The 18,769-nt window shown below is 34.4% G+C and overlaps 1 pseudogene; it reads left to right on the top strand.

The window, feature by feature from the left end:
- The first annotated feature begins 2,603 nt into the window (after nucleotides 1–2,603).
- On the top strand, nucleotides 2,604–2,936 carry LOC118553515 (large ribosomal subunit protein eL36 pseudogene; annotated as a pseudogene).
- Nucleotides 2,937–18,769: the final 15,833 nt, after the last annotated feature.

The following is an 18,769-nucleotide window of genomic DNA, read 5'->3' as shown; positions in this document are numbered from 1 at the left end:
TCAGAGGGGAGTTGGCTTCCCCCTCTGCCTGCTGCTCCCCCTGCTTGTGCTCTCTCTCTGACAAATAAATAAATAAAATCTTTAAAAAAAAGGAATATTTTATTTTAGCTGAAACCTTTGACTGTCACTGCTGGAATATTAAGGGGAGAAAAGGTTATAACAGGGATGAAGGGAAGCTATTCTATAGCTTTTATAGAATTCTTCACTGAAACGTGTAGACTAATGCCTACTCTCTGTGGCATCGCAAACTTCCAGGATCCATAGACACAAATGATTACAGCAAAAAGTCCTATGGACGATCTTTACCTATGCTGCATGTGTGTTATCCAGAAGTGGTAGGATGATCTGATTATGTAAACAGTTTACAAACTACATCCATCCCGGCTTTACTACAAAAGTGAACTGCCTGCTTATTAATAGTTTTAGTGGGTAATTTTTTTAAATACTTACTACGTAACGTAACAAAGCTGAGGATTTTATATTATCTCAATTAAATCTCAGAAAACCATACTGAGATGATTATCATTATGATGGCAATTTTACAAATGAGGGATTGAATTTGGAAAGGTAAGGTAAATTGCCCAGAGTTGCATAGTATGTAAGTATCAGAGTTGATATGTGACTGAAGACAATCTGACTCCAAAGACAAAGACTGTCTTCATAATAACCATAAGCTATAGACACATTTCTTCTCCAAGAAAGCAAGTGTACTTACAATAGGTACAATCATGGTATCTAAACTCACGAGTTTTTGGATTCACCAGATTCATAATGTTTAAATTTGGGGCTTGGTAGAAGAAAGATAATTTAAAAAAATTTTTTTGTTAGTTTATTCAGGCTAAGTAAAGATAAAAAAGCAATGTAATGGATGAAGAAAATCATTTATAAGAAATAAAGGGGAGAAATAAATTTGCATTAGAGAATTCAAAAGATTCTCTCTTTAGTCTTATTAATTTACTTTCCATTCTTTAAACTCTCAAAATGGAGGCTGTTCAGGATTTGGTATCTGTAATTTTTGGAAGAGATCAGGGAAAATCATTAACTTTCACAATCATGATAAATAAGAGGATCACTCTATTTTGATATATGTATATGATTTTCATGTGAATGCATGAAATCACGCTGTATTTCTTATTCAAATAGTTAAGTATTATGGTGAAAATTTCTGTTTGCCCAGAACTCAGCGTAAAATATGTATGTTAAGTAAAGCCACACTTTCTCAGTATCAGCTTGCTAATGGCACTGGGTTCAGAGATGAGTACAGGGTTCCTTATTACATCTCACTGGGGGAAGATTGTCTTTCCATTATTTGCATATATTACCTGTATTAGTGAGGAAGCAATAGCCTGAACTTTTCTAAAGTAGCTGAACAGCTTCTTTGAAAAGATAATTCAGGATTCATGATGCATTTAAACCCCAGGCTTTGTACTTGGTCCTGCAAGTTGAAAGACATATTTTTCAAGAACTATTTTTGCTGGGTATCTGTCCAAATTATCCAATATCCTGTGCCCTTATATTAAACAGTAAAACTTTCTTAGAAAAAAACCTTAAGGAGAAATAATAAGTTGATTAAAAACTGCAATAAATAACGATTTGTTATGGTTAGAAGTAGATGACATACTCATTTCTTGTCTCTCACGTCAAATATAAACTTTGCTGTAGTTCCCTATCTTATGGCAAATTCAGCCTGTAGGTTTCCCTCACAGTTATATTTAAGTTATTGCACATTTATTATCTATTCCATGACTCTGCTATACCAAGATTAAAAAGACAAGTGAAATATGGTATCTGCCAGCACAACACTAACAATCTGGTAATGGAAAGAATAGTAAGATAGATACACGAAATACAAAGAACGTAAGTGGCTTAAGAAAAATACAGAAAAGAGTAATTTAAACAAAAAGAGAGGAGAGACAGAGAGAAATTGTAAGTTTGGGGTAGCGATAAGAAGCTTTCTGGATGAGAAGTGTTTAAGATTAATGTAAAGGTAAGTAAGGAAGAAAGAAAGGCATTCTAGAGAGAAGGAGGGGAAGGGTGAGAAAGGAGGAAGTACAGAGTACAGGTGTGTTCAGGTCCCTTGGAGACTAGAACGCATAGGTGAGGTAGGTGATGAAGTCAAAAAGGTATTGGTAAGAATTTATAGGACTTGGTAGCTGAAAGTGTAGAAAGGAAAATTAAAGATAAATCTGTGATTTAAAACCAACATGTATAATGGTGGCTTTATTTAAAGAAAGAAGCAAGGCAGGATCACGCACTGATTTTAGGAGTAGGAAAGTGATATATGCTGTTACCAAAATGTTGAGATTATTTGCAACTGATGAATTACTGAACTCTACATCTGACGCTAATGATGTACTATATGTTGGCTAATTGAACTTAAGTAAAAAATAAATAAAGTACCTGCTTGAACATTTGGGCTTTTGAATTATGATTCGGACCTTAAGAGACAATGTTGAGAGAATAGGAGCTGGAGTTATAAGATTTGATATCAAACTCTTTGGATCTTCTAAATTATATGGCCTTGGGCATGTCACAAACTCTTTGAGCATCATTTTATTTACTGTTAAAAATGGAGATTAAAAGTGTATTTCAGTCCACCGCAGGAGCCATGGAGGAGCAGCCGCCATGGCTCTGTGCCACCCCATGGCCATGGGCCTCAACAAGGGCCACAAGGTGACTAAGAATGTGAGGAGGCCGAGGCACACCCAGCAGCACCTCACCAAGCACACCAAGTTTGTGCGGGACATGATTCAAGAGGTATGCAGCTTCACCCCACATGAGCAGTGTGGCATGTGGCTGCCCAAGGTCTCCAAGGACAATCGGGCCCTGGGGTTCACCAAGAAAAGGGGGGGACATACATCTGTGCCAAAAGGAAGAGAGAGGAGCTGACTAATGTCCTGGCAGCCATGAGGAAAGCAGCAGCCAAGAAAGACTGAACCCCTCCCCTCTGTATGTAATAAAGCCTTTTTGGGAAAGAAAAGTGTATTTCGATCTATAAAATTCAACAAATCCAAGATGTTACTGTTGATAACGTCTGCACAAAAGTAACAGTTGAAGCCATTATTAAAGCGAAAGACTAGAAGAGGTCTGAAGAGGGGTTAAAGCAATTGATAAATGGAAAAAGGAACTCTAGCCATCATATGGAATTTTATTTGTTGATACTTGTTTTTCGTTTCATGACCCACACATACACACCTATGTAATATATGGCTTGATTTTGTTTTTGAACTTCTTAAAAAGAGTACCATAGAATAGGTCATTTTGTAAGATTTGCTTTATTGCCTTATTTACCTCAGATTATGATGCTAAGATTCATCCATGATGCTTAATTACAGATCAATTTTTATTGCTGCATACTATTCCATTTTATAAAAATTCCATAATATATTCAGTCCACTGCATATGGATGCTTTTGTTGTCTCCAGTTTTTTGCCATTATGAACAGTGACATGATGAACATTTTTGTTACATCTTCCAGCACATATGTGTAAGAATTTCCCATGGATATATACCTAAGGATGGTATATATCCAGGAATATTCAACTTTATAAAACAATGCCCAAATTGATTTACAAAGTGGTTGTATCATTTTACACTCTTACTAGCAATGTGTAAAAGATCCATGTCCTCTCCAATGACAGTTCCATAAGATTTCTTAAATTCCACTGGCGAGTGATGGAGAATGACATCTCATCATGTTCTTTATCAACATTTTCCCAATTACTAGTAAAGTTGGGTGATTTTTCAGAAGTTTATTGGTTATATACATCTTTTGTGATGTTTCTATTAATATTTTTGTCCATTTATTTTCTATATTATTTTATAGTATCTATGTATACTTGATTATAGTCTTCTGCTGACTATAAGTATTTCAAATAACTTCTCACACTCTCCTCACTCTCTTTAAAGTGCATCATGAGAAACAAATACTCTTAATTCTCACATCATCTGATTGCTCAGATGTTTTAAGTTTTGTGCTTTTGAAGGCTTTTATAAAATACTCTCTGACCCAAGGCATGCAACTGTATTTTCTTCTAAAAGCTTTAAAGTTTTTGATTTTGCTTTTTAAAGTTCTTAATCCAGGGACACCTGGGTGGCTCAGTCAGTTAAGCATCTGTCTTTGGCTCAAGTCATGATCCCAGGGTCCTGGGATCAAGTCCTGCATTGGGATCCTTGCTCAGCGGGGAGTCTGCTTCTCCCCCTACCTGCCACTCCCCCTGCTTGTGCTCTCTCTCTATCACTGACAAATAAATAAAATCTTTAAAAAAATAAAAATAAAGTTCTTAATCCATATAAAGCTGATTTTTGTATAGTTTGTGTGATATATACAATCTCATTTTTTCCTTATTAATGACCCATTTTTAGCTCTATTTATCGAATATTTCTTCCCTTCTTCAGGAATCTGAAGTAAACCTCAGTGATATATCAAAGTTTTATCTAAACAGAACTACCATATGATCCAGCAATTCCATTTCTGGGTATTTATCCAAAGAAAATGAAAACACAAATTAAAAAAAGATCTATGCACCCCTATGTTCATTGCAGCATTATTTACAATAGCCAAGATATGGAAACAACCCAAGTGTCCCCTGAAGATGAATGGATGAAGAAGACACACACACACACACACACTCTGGACTATTACTCAGCCATAGGAAAGAATGAAATCTTGCCATTTGAGACAACATGAATGGACCTAGAGGGTATTATGCTGAGTGAAATAAGTCAGACAGAAAAAGACAAATAATATGATTTCATTTACATACACAATCTAAAAACAAAACAAACGAACTAAACAAAATAGAAACATACTCATAGATAAAGGAAACAATCTGGTGGTTGCCCAAACAGGGGAAGAGGACTAAGAGGTACAAACTTCCAGTTGTAAAATAAGTAAGTCATAGGAATGTAACAAAAACGAAACCAAAGTTTGATCTAAGAATGAGTCTTTTCTTGGATATCAGTTTAGTTCCTGTAGTTGGTTTTGTCCTCTCCCCACAGCAGTATCATTCTGCCTTAATTAATGTGTGACACAGGGCAATTTTTCCCAACCTTCTTTTTTTTATATTAACACATATGAACCCATTTTGTGTCAGGTATTATTCCTGATTCTACAGATGAGGAAACCATGACATAGTGAGGTTAAGTAACATGTTTACGTTACAGTGAGTAGGTGGGCCATAGTGGGATTATAAGCCAGGCAGTCTGGGTCCAGAGAACATTATTACCATTAACATGTTATACTGCTTCTTTGTCTCCAGAAATGCTTTCATTATTTCTGGTCTTTTGCTTTCATATAGATTTTATAATCAACTTACTAAGTGCTAAGAACAACCCTTCCATGATTTTGTGATTTTTACCAAAGACCCATTTTACACACACACACACACACACACACACACACACACACACACACACACAATTATTTGGGTATAATCAACCACATTAACATTTCTGCTGCAAAAACACACTTAGGAATATTATTGGGAAAAGTGGGATAAGTAGTATCATAAATTTCTTCTGACTGAACATCAGTTCAGGTCCAGTTTTGCTGCCAAATGAGTTTGGTGCCAAACTGATGAAAAATCTTGCTGTTTAGACCTCTTCAGATCTTTGAAATTGTGGAATGTGTCATTGCCATTTAATAAATGAGGGGGAAAAAGTCTCTGGGAGGTTAAATAATTAGATCAAATCAACCTGCATTCTTAGTTGATAAACTGCCTGTAGTTTGCTCCAGGCTTTTTTTTTTTTTTTCCTAAAGAAATGTTTTTATATGAATTTTAAACCTCAAAGTAATAATATAGCATTTTCCCTTGGGTCTGGATCTATAATGACTCCAGATCTCTGCCTAATTTACCTTGTTCACTAACCTTTCCCTGACTGATTATCTGTTCTTTTTTTATTCATCCACATCCAAGCATCCTCTGCTAGCTAGTCAGTCAGAAACCGATGAAACAAAACATAATTGGTAAGTAATGAAAATGCCTTTGAAGCCTGCATCTAAGACAAAAGGTGACTAAATGTCAAGCCCATTCACCGAATTTTATTTAATCTACAATTCCAATTCTAGATTTTGTAACTTAAGTAACGGCTTATTTTAGGTAGTTTACCCTTAACCTGTTCACATTTCCAAATAAGTGATGTATATTTTTTTCCATATTGAAATTCTGTTTTCTTTCCCATTCTCTCATTCCCTGGCTTTTAATTGATTTTTCTGTGTCAAGTTATTAAAGTTGTCCTCTTTTAAAGCAGTAACTTGTTTTTCCATTAAGGTGAGCTGATTTTGTAGCCTCTTACAGTAGAAAAAGAACATTATTCATGAGTCACTGTTCATTTGTCTAGTGCCTGGCACATTGTAGGTATTCAATAAATGCTTGATAAATGAATAAAATAGAATGGCCTCTTAAAATGTTGATGTCCATTCCTACCAAATTGAAGTTTAATTTAACAACAGCTTCAGGATTACATATTAAAGGTCTCAGGAAAAAGTAATAAATGGAAATACTTGTTATCCTGCTACAGACTGAAATATAGGTACTGAATTTTTCATTGAGATACAAGTAAAGCCCGAAATACAAATGGGTACAAGGGCAGAAATATAATAGACATACAATAACATTGATTTAAATTGAATACTTGCAAGTGTTCAAGTTTGAAACCTTAGAACTCATTCATATAACACTCTATAGCTGTAATTGATAATGCTTGAGTGTAATTATCATTCAGTTATATGGTCTTGCCTATATTTTCTTATATCTTACCAATAAATTTACATCCCTTATGCCCATGTGCATTGAAGGGTACAAAGCTATATATATATAATATATATATAGATCTCGGTGCCCTATTCTCATCTACTGTAACATAATCTGTGAATGTGGGGCCTGGGATTCTGTACTTTTTTTTTTTTTTTTAAGATTGATTGGTTGATTATAGAGAAAGAAAGAGAGAAAGTGAGCATGCAAGCCAGGGGAGGGGCAGAGGGAGAAGGAGGAAGCAGACTCCCCGCTGAGTTGGGAGCCCCAAGCCAAGCTCCACATGGGGCTCCACACAGACCTCGATCCCATGACCCCGAGATCATGACCTGAGACAAAATCAGGAGTCCGTCGCTCAACTGACTGAGCCACCCAGGCGCCCCTGGGATTCTATACTTTCTAAAAGCTTCCTCAAATGATCGCTAATTGCCAGCTGGCATTGGCCTATGGAGCAATGTCTGGGAACCACTGTTTGTGTCTTAAGTTGAAAAGCTATCTCCATCACTCCACAGAATGTTACAGATCTATTCACTGGTACAGAGGGTTCTAAGATGACTGGTTTGGATCATCCTTTTTAATCTTAGAGGGAAAAAAATCAGTTTGCAAATGATATAAGAACATGGAGATATTCAATGTTGGTTCAGCATTATACGGAAGTAGAATAACAACATGTGCTCCAAAGATCTCTTCTGACTTTGACCCATGTCACTGGTAAAACCCTTCCAATCATTTGAAAAGGATCAGTGGGAAAGACAGTTTTGTTCAGATAGGCATTCATCTAAGTATGATCCTGAATCTGGTTCTGCTAGAAATATTTGGGGCTCCTTTTAACACTGGAGTCATAAAATACAATGTTTACTATAGCATTGGACCCAATCTTTCAAAATACACTTGTGGAAATTTACTATAGTCACAAGAGAAAACTGAGAAGAAAACCAGTTGAATGTTTTTGAAAAATTCATAATCACACTATCAGTAGATACCTTTGTTAACAGACTAGAATATTCTGGAAACATGATATTCACTCCCCATCTGTTGTCTCCTGACATTGTTTAATCATGAGTGTCAGAGCAAACAGCATGAGCTGGTTTCATCTCACCTCTTCATTTGCCATGAAGTCACAAGCCTATAGATAGGCCCAGAGAAGGAACTTGCAGTCCCAGGATGACATCATTACCTGCACTTCGTTCCTGGTGATTCAGCTCTGCCAGGGGATGCTATGAGAACTAGCCACAGTGCTTCTTCCCTCATCCAAAGAGTATACTGTCTGCCCTAGAACTGACAGAGCTCACTGCAAATCAGAGAAAATTTGATGCCTCTTTCACAATACTTTTTCTCTTTATCTGATTTTTATTAGATCCCAGAACCATTTTTCCCTTTTGGAACACCATTTTACAAATTGGTAGAAACCAATGAGAAAATGATTCAATAGATAGATAGTCTCTTTATACCCTTTTTTCTTAGGCTATTCCCACTTCATAAAGTACCTGTATCAACTGCTGAAAGAACTATATTCATCTATCTGACTAAAACGTATTCTACTGCTTGGCCATAATCTCAAAGGTATTTTCCAAGTGAGTTAAAATACTGATGTTCAGATTACAGGGTCAAGATAATCAGAATACTTAGTCTGTAATATCCAGGTATGAGTTTACATTATTCCTATGTCTTACCTGTTGAATTTCAAGTACATTTTAACATGTCACATGATATTCCACGCATTTTTAAATTTATTATCATCTTTAATAATCATAATAACTCCTTATGTGTGCATACTTGAATAGGCAGAGAAGACAGATATAACTGTCTCCATATTATGGATGAGTAAACTGAGGTTCAGGGAGGGTTAGTGATTTACCTAAAGTCACCCCATCAGTCAGAGACAGACTGATAATTTAAATACAGATTTTCTCACCCCAAGTCTACAACTTCCTCCTCTACTTTCTACCCTCCCTTCTGTTGTGATGCTGGTAATAAATGATCACATGTGAATTTGTCTTTGCCTTTCTAAAATGCATGATTCTGCCTGTTGGTATTTTTTCAATTAAAGAAATAAATTGCCTTAGCTATTGACTGTGTCCATTTTTCTTTGAACTCAAATGTTAACATTTAGATCATAGTCCCTTCCCCATCCTTTGCTTCACAATGTGGCAAACCCCCAAGGTTTGAGTTAGTGACCTGAAAATGTAATGTTAGCAGCTTTATGGAAGAAAGAATAAAGAGAAGTTGGACTGAACAAGATAAGACATTTAGTCATTGTTTTAAAAGTCATCATCCTGGCCCCCTTATATGAAAACTAAGTGAGAATTCAGATTTTAATTATAGACTTCTGCAAAGTTCACTCTTTGTACTAACCCAATAGGAAGCAGCTTTTTATAGATACCAATTTATTCAACTTTCTTTAACACTCGAAACTGAACAATCACTTTCATGGGTTTTTTTAATTATTAAAAGAAGTTTCTTTTTGAGCTGCTGCTATAATAAATAAGGTAATGCTTCCATTAAATTGAAAGTTCTAGAGCAATATAAGCCCCCTACGCTCAGGACTTAAGTGTCAGAGTGACACAGAGGAATAAACAAAGAATGGGTAACCATGGAACCCAGAACACCAGCAATTCCATTTGTCTTAACCAAGTAATTGGTACATAATAGTCTGGAAGTCATCTGCAGAGGTTCTGCTGCCAGTTCTCCTACAAGTCACTGTGCAGCCTTTTCAAAGTCATGTTTTCCTCTGGGTGTTGGCTTCCCTCATCTATGAAGTGAAAGTTGATCTATATGTACTCAAAGATTCCTTGCAGTGTTAATATTCTAAGATCCCAAATGCTTATGAAGATAATGATTTAAGAAGATCTCAGTAATGATTAAATAAGGTGGAAAAAACAAATACCATGGAGGCTGGAAGCATTCAACCTCAGATGTGAAGTCCTTTAAAAATTTATTTTCCCCCTGAGTAGGCTGGTGTTGCTAATAAGAGGATATCTGTCAGACTCTAGACATAATTTTACCTTGATTAAATGTTTGTGATGCTGCCTCAAATCATGCTACTCATGTTGCCTGATTTGATTGTCTGGTTTCTGGTTTCACTTTCTACTCTTAGGAAAGTGTATCTTGGTGTATTTCATGGGTTGAATTTTAAAATAACACAGAAATTCCATACATGAATTATTCTGCAAGAACATTATATTTTTGAGAGTTCAGTACCTAGTATAATGTGATGAATACACTAAAAATACAAAGTAAATGATGTAATATGTAATTTCTTGCATTGATGAGAACTATAATATATTAGGTGTCTTTATTTATTACTATGATTTGGTGATTATTCATGTTGGACATATTATGATAACTTAATAAGCCATTGCTACATACTGTTACCACCCTCCTGAAAGTCAGCAATGCTAATAGCTCCTTTTAAGCTTTCAACTATTCATTGTCTAAGCATAACGATGAGAAGGTTAAAGAGTGGAGGCTACAGATAAAAAGAAGAGAACATCTTCTATGTTGTTTTCCAATATAAGAGGCATATCATTTTGCCCAGTAAAATTCTTTTTGAATTTATCCTTCTGAAATGGGTAGTGAAAAGAACATAGTTCTAGAAATCACAATACCTGGGTTCTAATTCAGGCTTTCTGCCAAATTGGATGTGTGGAACATGTCATTTAGAGCCTCTGAAATTCAATTTCCTCTTCTGTAAATTAGATGATTCATTCTATAATTTTTAAAACTCATTTCTTTATTATTCTATAATTAACTTGAATCCCTTTTCCAAATTCTTGAACCTAGGTTTCTATGAACCAAAACAAAAAACATCATTTTATAACTGATACTAAAACATCATTTTATAACTGATACTTAGTATGTGACAGTTGACTCTAACTTGCTATCTCAGTAATTCTAAAATTCACTTACCAATAATGGATATTAAAATAGTTATTTTTGGAAAGGTAAAAAAGTCATAAAATCACGATCATTAAGACTGCCTTTAGAAAACAAAGGTTTAAATACATGTCATTGTGTATTTATGGGATGTGAAAGGGACTGTCATTGTATGATTGATATTCTTCATGCCTAACAGTTGAACCCAGAGAAACATCAAATGTCCCATAAAACTAAGCCATGCTTATTTCCTGTATGTGATACATAGGAAATCACATGCCTTATCACTCTACTTTATGTGAATTTAGGGCATTTTACAGTATATTATATTTATAACTGTAAGTACTACATAAATACACTGATATTATTATGATGATTAAATAATGGCATATGTACACATGTGTATATTGTGTGTGTGTGCCCACATACATGTGTATGTGTGTTAGTTAGGAGAAAACAATAAAGGAAGAAATAAGGGAATGGCAAGAACTCTAAATTAGCATATAATAATAATTGAATGTGTTAAAGTGATCTTTTAAAAAGTTGTGTTTTTGATGAAAAGGCTTTAATTAATAATCTGCATTTAAATTTACTTCCATTTAGTAGTGGAAAATAGTACATCATGATCTATGTGTGAAAGAAAGGCACATGGTATGAAAATGTTAGAATGTATTGTAGAGAAAAGGGGAAAAAGAAGTTATTGGTACAATGTACAGTTGAACTGAATTACTGACTTATAGCACTCTAATTTACATATCACAGTGCAGGCATCTATTCGGGATAAATTTATAAATCAGACCCGGTCTGACAAGGAAAACAAGCAGACATAAAACTTGTATTCAATTACGAAAGCCTGGGCTTTCCTAGAATAAAGAACCTCTTGTGGAAAGAATTATAATAGATGTAAACTGCATCATCCCAACAAATATCATTGTTACAAGTACAGAAATTAAAGCACTTAAACATAATAGAAAAGCAGTATTTATAATTCATTTTCAAGGGCAGGCAGTTAGCTAAGTTAACAAATATATTTACCACTTATGAAACAGTCAGCCTAAAGAACCAGTTCTGTTCTGATAATATGGTTTCCTAAAGCAGTGCTGTTCCAAACATTATCATCATCACCCAGGAACTTCTTAGAAATGCAAATTCCCCAGCCCTAATCCAGACCAACTGGATCAGAAAATCTGACAGAAAGCCCACCTTCTAGGTGATTCTCGTGCACATGAAAATTTGAGAAGCACTAGCTTAGTGATACAGTACAGAAAATGGAAAGTAACTCTCTTATGTCATCATGAAACCACTACATATTGGATTTCATACTTACCATTTCTGAAGAACCTTCAAAAAATTCTGATTGCTAGACAAAGATACTTCTTTAGATTATTATATTTTATTATTGTATAAACTAAGTCATCAGATGATTAAGAAGCTTTTAACTGCTAAACAACAGTCAATAGTTCAGTGAAATAAAATATGTGCAGATCACTTTATGTACTGGGAATTAACCTTGCTTGTAGCCAATATCCCACCCTCCCTCCTTTTTTGCATAAACCCCATTAAGCTGGCCAAGGAAAAGAAAGGAATGGGGACAAAGAGGGCAGTAAACTGGAGTCCATCTAAATTTATTTATCCTGCTATATAAAGTGAAAGTTAAGTAACCCTAAACTTCCTTCAAACACTTTCTTGTGTGTCTAGCTGTAATAATACTGGATAGGAACAATTCTACCAACAATCTTGTGAGAGAATCTAATGAGAGAATCTAGAAGTGACATCAATTTCTGTGTGACAGTTAAATTTCTCATTCAAAATTCTTAGCGATCTATATAATTTTTGTAATAATGATTACATGGTATATATAAAAAAAGTCATCATCACAGTCAGAGTTCAGTAACATATGGTACTTCTACTAGATAAAGAGAAGGTAAGAAATCCACAGTGAACAATTTTTATGGTTCAAAAATAATGTGGCTTATAACCTTTGTTTAAAAAGTGGGGGGGGGATGGCATAAGTGTAAGTCAAAAAAGTTTCACAGAAGCAGAAGTTCATTTTCTGAAGATGAGCTTTATTCCTTGCACTTAATTATTACAGCTCAACACATCTTCAAATTTTTATTAACTTGAGGTTTGCACAGCATTATAGGCTAAGGCACTCAGTCATTTACTAGATCCTTTAAGAGTATGTACGTACTTCTATTTGTCATGGAGGCCCTCCCACATATTTTGTAGATATGTATTTAATATCATGAGTCTGAAGGTATATTAAAATGTTTGTTCCATTTGCTTGTATTCTGGACACCATATGCTGAGAGACTATATTTTGACTGGAGAAAGACCTGACATAGAGCTCTAACTAAAGCTATGCAGTGCTTGGTAGGATTTTTAAGAGTATACTTTAGAGCTTCAGGCATTCAGGGATTTAATTTTATAAGACGCAATCACTAAGAAAGAATGGTGTTGCAGCTTACATTTTACTTTTTAAATATCTATTTCAAAATTGAACTGATAGTCTATTACAGAACTTCCACCTGAACCCTGACTTGCCCTCTCTCCATAACCACAAACTGGACAAAATATATAGAGCCACTATTCTGATACACTGGACAACATTCAGCAAACAGCTGCGATCCCTGAGAGAAGGGAAATCAATTAGGTGAGCCCAAAACTCATCCAGACTTTCTGTGTGGAGACACTTTCTGGACTGGACTCTAAGCAGAGCATTAAAGACTCACAGTGAATACACTAGAGTGTTCAGAAGTGGTAGAGGCACCATGTCAATAACTTACCTCAAGTGATTTAGGAACTTAAAAAAAAGAAAAACTCTTGAAGAGATAAAGATTAGAGTTCTGGAAGGCAGAAGCAGATGGAATTTATAGGGCAGAGCCCTACAGAGCACAGAACAGCATAGAGAAAAAGCTCCAGAATTCTGCCCTGGACTCCCACTAAGGCTGTTGTTGAATATGCAAGGATCTTTCAGTAAGAACACACACACAGGAAAAAAAATTTTTTTTAAAAATTGAATTGGACTTCATCAAATAAAAAACTTTTGCTTTTCCAAAAACACCTTTGAGAAAATTAAAGACAAATGAAGAAAAAGGAGAAAATACTACTAATATATACACAATGAAGGAATTGTTTTCCAAATACAAGAATTCTTACAACTCAGTAAGAAGAAAATGAACAACATGATACAAAATGAACAAAATATTTGAATGGACACATCACAAAAGAAGATATATATATATATAGCCGATAAACACATAAAAGCATGCTTGAGCCATCAGGGAAGTACAAATTAAAACCATAATCAGATATCACTGCATACAATCTAGAGTAGTAAAAATTAAGAAGGCTGAAATTATCAGCTATTGATGAGGATTTGAAACATCTAGAACTCTCAAAGGTTGCAAGTAGAAATATTAAATGGTATATCCACTTTGGAAAATAATTGGACAGTTTATTATAAATATATATATAAATAAAGTTAAATATAATGACAAGTCTTGGCAACTCTAACCATAAATACTTGCCCCCCAAAAAGAATAGCATATATCCAGTCCACAAAAAGACTTGTAAATGAATGTTCATGGCAGCTTTATTCCCAACTAAAGATAACCAAAATGTCCATCATTTGGTGAATGCATAAACAAATTTGGTGAATGCATATAAATGGCAAAATTTACAACAGTAAAAAGGAACAAACTGATACACTCAACTTCACAGATATGCATCAAAATCATTGTAATGAGAAAAACAATCCAGCCACAGAAGAGATACATATAGTGCAGTTCCATTTATATAAAATTCCACAATAGGCAAAACTGTACTTTAGTGACTAAAAACAAAAGAAGTTACCCATGGTCATGTTATGTGGGTGGAGAGGTAGACTGCAAAGGAACAAGAAGGAACATTTTAAGGTTAAAAAATGGGGGTGCCTGGAGTGCAACTCCTGATCTCAGGGTCATGAGTTTGAGCCGCATGTTGGGTGTAGAGATAAATAAATAAACTTAATGTGAAAGAAATGATCTATATATTGATCGGTTTGGTAGTTACATGGGTGTATATACATTTATCAAAACTCAAAATACACTTAAAATAGTTTTATTTCATATAGGTATGTTACATTCCAAAAAAGTTGATTTTAATGCAAAGTATGTAGTTAAATAAATAACAGTAACAGTAGTCACTAATTTTCGCTCATTAAAGAAAACAGAAATCCAAAGTCCACACTGATAATTAATTGAGACTAGTGAAACTGTCACTTATAGTAGAATGTCAATGTCTAAATAAAGAAGGAACAATTCATCTAGAAAATCACCATCTGGGGGGCACCTGGGTGACTCAGTTGGTTAAGTGTCTGCCTTCAGCTCAAGTCATGATCTCAGGGTCCTGGGACTGAGCCCCAAATCAGGGTCCCTGCTCAGCAGGGAGCCTGATTCTCCCTCTCCCCCTGGCCCTCCCTGCCACTTGAATTCTCTCGCTCTCTCTCAAATAAATAAATAAAATGTTAAAAAAAAAAAAGAAAATCACCATTTGGAAACTTATTTGAAATAATTAATTCAGCCAAAAAACATCAATAGATGTTAGGTTTAGTAGGTAAATATTTGCTGAGCAATGTGATATTTACATGGTTTCCTATATATCAAAATAAAATATGTATTGAATACATAGGAAAGGAACAGTAATTTAAAATGGAGAAACATGACAAATACTACCTTAATGGGACGCCTGGGTGGCTCAGTCGGTTAAGCGGCTGCCTTCGGCTCGGGTCATGATCCCAGGGTCCTGGGATCGAGTCCCACATCGGGCTCCTTGCTCGGCAGGGAGCCTGCTTCTCCCTCTGCCTGCCTCTCCCCCTGCTTGTGTTCTGTCTCTCTCTCTGACAAATAAATAAATAAAATCTTAAAAATTAAAAAAAAAACAAAAACAAATACTACCTTAATAAAGTGATTAAGATTAACAAATTGTGTACTATCTGATAAGATACAATAAAAACAAAGCATCATTTCTGGGATATTCTTGGCAAAAGTGCATACCATGAATCTAATCATGAGGAAACATAAAATAAATGCAAATTTTACAAAATTATTGGAGGAATAAATCTAAAGGAACATGACAAATAAATGCAACATGTGATCATGAATTGGATACTTTGCTATAAAGGATATTATTGGGAAAACTGGCAAAACTTGAGGGGGATTTGCTTATTAGACGATATCAAGTATCACTGTTAATTTCCTGATTCTGATGGCTGTAGTCTAGTTATGTTAAGAGATCCTGATTGTAGGAAATATATTCTAGAGTATTATGAAATGTTGAGGTACATTGTCAGTAATTTACCCTCAAGGGATTCAAGATAAAAGGAAAAAAACCTCTCAGTACTATTTTGGTTACATTTTACTAGCTTCCTAGAGGGTTCATTAGAGCCATAAAATAAAGAAACTAATATTTTTCCATGCTGAGAAAAAAACCATATTTCTATTTTACTAGATACAAGAAAAATATATTTCTCTTTTTTACTAGATATAGCATAGAGTTATCCTTATAAATGCACAGGAAGGTAAGTTATGTGTGTCAATGTAAAACTAATAGTAATTATCAAGATAATATGACATATATACTACACATGATTGGAAAGATAATATGACATGATTGGAAAGATAATATGACATATATATTACACAAAAATAGTTATTCAAACATCATTCACCAGGATGTTCAAAACTCGTAATTGAAAGTAATCATTGTGAATTATTATTTTCTTAGGTTACATTTAGCCAGTTTTTTAATTTAGCAACTTCCACAAAGTACTTAGGCAGTTTTCACCCCTTTCTCCAGACCAATTTAACAGTTTAAACAGTAGGTTGTGAAAACCACTGAACTATTACTATCTTGTGAGATTACATGTTTATCTTGGATCACACAACTCTGATTTTTATTCTGAAATTTTACAATTCAGTCCCTATTATTGTACTAATACCCCCAACTTTCCAGAACCTTGATCTAATTCAAATCCAGACATCACATTTCATGACATTGTTATATTTCCAATGTAATGTATTAAAACTAATTAAAGTTGGCAGATGCATGTGCTCATGAACTTTTAAAAGTGAATAAAATATAGTTAGGACTGATCTTAATCAGTATACAGCAGTACATCCAGGCCAGTTGTTGAAATACTGAGATATTTCCATTCCAAATGATATTCACTGGGTGCTCTGAACCCTTCAAATATCTCATTGTGGTCTTTGCCACCCAATGCTACCACAATACTGTCCCTCCTCTCATCTCTCATCATCTAGAAACCAAAGAGGCAATACTTGGAACACCAGAGAGCATTTAGAATTTATTTTCAGCACCATGGCCAGTGTCTCCAAAGACTTGTCCATGTGTAACAATATCATTGTATATGTGAAAGCTGCTAAGATAGTAGATCTTATGAGTTTTCATCTCAAGAAAAATGTAATGTAACTATATGAGGTGATGGATGCTAAGCTTAGGAAATCATTTCACAGTACATACATATACCAAATCATTACGTCATACACTTTAAACATACAATGCTGTATATCAACTGTATCACTGTATCTCAATAAAATTAGGAGAAAAAATATTTTGAGAAGTGCCCTATGGGAATGTCCATTTGTCCACATAAAACAATCTGTATAACTTTTAAACATTATTTACAGTGATCACTATCTTCTAATTTTATTTGCATTACTATTGCCTTGAACAAATTTTCTAAAAGTGAAATTATTTATTTTATAGATAAGTATCTTCTAAGGTAAACATAAAACAGTATTGAACACCTTTTGAATTCCTACACTATACTAATTTTACTCATTTTACAAAAAAAAAATCACTACACTATGAATTTTATTTTTAGTGGGGACCAGAGTTTACCCCAATATTAATCCAGATTCTGGTTTTTCCTATTAAGTAGGCTGAATAAAACACTCAATGAAAAATTTCTTTGAAGTTCCCAGGTTAAAATGATACTGCTAATTCAGGGACACACCTTGAGAACCATTGGTATAGACAGGCACAATTGTTCCTGCAACACTACAATCATCTGGGATGACTTTTTTCCTTGGATTTGTATTTATTTATAATTGTGGCAAAATGTATATAACATAAAATTTATCACCTTAACCATTTTTAAGTGTGCAATTCAGTGGTGTTAAGTATATTCAATTATGCTAATCTCCAGAAGAGATTTTTTCATCTTGCAAAACTGAAACTCTGTACCCAATAAACAACTCCCCAATCTCCCCTACCCCCAGCCTCTGGCAACCACCATTCTACTTTCTGTCTCTATGAATTCGACTACTCTATATACTTCAGCGAAAGTAGAATCATATAGTATTTGTTTTTTGTGACTGGCTTATTGCACTTAGCATAAAGTACTCTAGGTCATGTATGTTGTAGCATGTGTCAGGATTTTCTTCCTTATTAAAGCTACATAATATGCCATTGTACATATATAACACATTCTGTTTATCCACTTACCCACTGATAGACACATGGGTTGCTTCCACTTTTGCCTATTGTGACTAACGCTGCTAAAAACACGGGTGTACAATTATCTTTGAGGGCTTGCTTTCAACTCTTTTGAAATGGAAAAAACTGGGTCATCTGCTAATTCTATTTTTAATTTTTTGAGAAACCACTATATTGTTTTCCATAGTGGCTGTACCATTTTATATCTCTCCCAACAGTGCACAAGCATTCAAATTTCTCTAAATCCTCTCCCAACACTTGTTGTTTTTTTAGTAACATTCTAATGGGTGTGAAGTGACATGGAATATTTTTTATGAAACCAAAGCATCTTAAAATTAAGTGAAAATGAAAAAATTCATTATGAAATTTATAAAATTGAAAAATTATTTTTTTTTCTTATGAGAAATGGTTCAAACATAGTCCTTGGTGTCCTTGGTCTTTTCTTATTTCCTGATTTAAATATTCAAAGCCAGAATTTTATTTTAGCCATATAGTTATTTGGGGAAATTACAAATGATTCCTTAAATATAATCTTTAGTTTAGCACAAAAAAATCAGTATTGAATAAATAATGCTTTTACAATGTTATTCAAATAGTGATGGTTATTAATGCCACTAATAATGCACCCCAAGTAGTAA

The sequence above is a fragment of the Halichoerus grypus genome, chromosome 1 (assembly GCF_964656455.1).
Source record: "Halichoerus grypus chromosome 1, mHalGry1.hap1.1, whole genome shotgun sequence".
NCBI classification, from domain to species: Eukaryota; Metazoa; Chordata; class Mammalia; order Carnivora; family Phocidae; genus Halichoerus; species Halichoerus grypus.
The sequence above is the reverse complement of the archived record's forward strand: the minus strand, read 5'-3'. Positions and strand labels throughout refer to the sequence as shown.